Source organism: Strix aluco, chromosome 4 (genome assembly GCF_031877795.1).
Source record: "Strix aluco isolate bStrAlu1 chromosome 4, bStrAlu1.hap1, whole genome shotgun sequence".
Taxonomy (NCBI): domain Eukaryota; kingdom Metazoa; phylum Chordata; class Aves; order Strigiformes; family Strigidae; genus Strix; species Strix aluco.
The window spans coordinates 130,711,144-130,713,251 of NC_133934.1; positions in this window are offsets into that span (position 1 = coordinate 130,711,144).

The window sequence follows — 2,108 nt, forward strand, 5'->3', positions numbered from 1 at the left end:
ACTACACCCCCAAATCTCACAAACCTATCTTTTACTAGAACGAAGGAACTACCACTCACACAACACTCGCTGCATTCTACTTTTTTTTTTTTTTTCTGAAAGAAAGAAAAAGTAGGATAGCTTCTGCAAGTAACTGGAGCAAAACAAATTTTCTTTGCTTTTGATTACTTAGGCAAAAGCTGATCTGATCAATATTTAAGAAACTATGGCAGCAATAAGATACATTAGAGATAAGGAATATATTGTGGATTGAACTTTTTTTTTCTTTTTAAGAGGAGCTGAACCATTACAGTGCAATACACACTTAAGAACTGATAACGTTACAGTGTATGAAACTGATTGCTCTTCTACTTTCAGCTTACCAGCGCTGTGCTTGCCAGGCTGAGCCTGCACCAGCTGTACGGACAGTCAGTTGTATACAACCATCAGACACGTAACAACTAACGTAAAACATGAACACAGCCTTTTCCTGCCATTCCTGTTCTAATTTTTTCATGCTCTTCTTTCATTTTCCCCTTCTCCAATTGCCCTCCCCACCGACAGTGCTACCAGCCCCACGACTTCCCTCAGAGCCCCCAGAGCCAAGGCCGGTGGCAGACACCAGCAGAGCCAGCCCAGCTGATGCCTTCACCAGCACGGCTTCACCGAGGGCAAGCTGTACCTGAGGAGTTTGGTGGCCTTCTACGATGGGGTTACAGCGCTGGTGGATGAGGGAAGATTAACTGACGTCATCTACCTGGACTGGTGCGAAGCATGTGACACTGTCCCACACGACATCCTTGTCTCTAAATTGGAGAAACGTGGGTTTGATGGATGGAGCACTCGGTGGGTGAGGAATTGGCTGGACGGTCGCACTAGAAGAGTTGTGGTCAGCAGCTCGATGTCCAAGTGGAGAGTGGTGACGAGTGGTGTCCTCAGGGGTCAGGGTTGGCACCAGGACTGTTTAATATCGTCATTAATGACACGGACAGTGGGATCGAGGCACCCTCAGTAAATTCCCCACCGACACTGAGCTGTGTGGTGCGGTGACACGCTGGAGGGAAGGGATGTGCCATCCTGAGGGACCTGGACAGGCTGGAGAGGTGGGACCTGCAAACCTCATGGAGTTCAACAAGGCCAAGGGCAAGGTCCTGCCCATGGGTCAGGGCAATCCCAAGTACAAACACAGGCTGGGCGAGAAGTGGATGGAGAGCAGCTCCAAGGAGAAGGACTTGGGGATGACGGTGGGTAGAAAACTGACCATGAGCCAGCAATGTGCACTGGCAGCCCAGAAAGCCACCCGTGTGCTGGGCTGCACCCAGAGCAGTGTGGGCAGCAGGGCCAGGGGGGGATTCTCCCCCTCTGCTCCGCTCTCAGGAGATCCCCCTGCAGTGCTGGGTCCAGCTCTGGGGATACCAACATCAGAAGGACATGGAACTTCTTATAATAAGTAGAAATCCTTCCCTGTGAGAGTGGTGAGGCCCTGGCACAGGTTGCCCAGAGAAGCTGTGGCTGCCCCCTCCCTGGAAGGGTTCAAGGCCAGGTTGGACGGGGCTTTGGGCAACCTGGGCTAGTGGAAGGAGGTGGCACTGGATGGGCTTTGAGGTCCTTTCCAACCCAAACCGTCCTGTGACTCTATGACACGCTCCGTGCAGCTCAGCCCCACTCCCGCCGGCAGCTTCCCCCGCAGCTCCGGGACTCCCCGCTCCGGCCGCCTCCCCTCAGCCCCGCCGAGGCGCCGCCGCCCGCCCTTTTCCCTTCTGGCTGGCGCCTCAAGCGCCCGCGCCTCAGCGGGCCCCGCCCACCGCGCGGCCCGGACCGAACCATCCCGCCGGGGGGGGGGGGAGGGGCGCTGCCGCTCCCTCCCTCTCCCCACAGCGCGTTCTGCAGCGTCCGGTCGGTACCATTCCCCCCTCCCCCCCCCCGCTTCATCCCGCTTCTCACCGCCCAGGCGGGTCGTGACGTCACGGGCTCTCTCCACCAATCCGAGCGCGGCGGCCGCGCTCAAATCCTCTCACGGTTATGGCGGAGCGGGTTGCCGCGCGCGGGCCGTGAGGGGAGGGGGGGGACCCTGAGGGGGCTGGCAGCCGTGAGGGGGGCGAAAAGCCGCCTGGTGGGGCCCCGCCGAC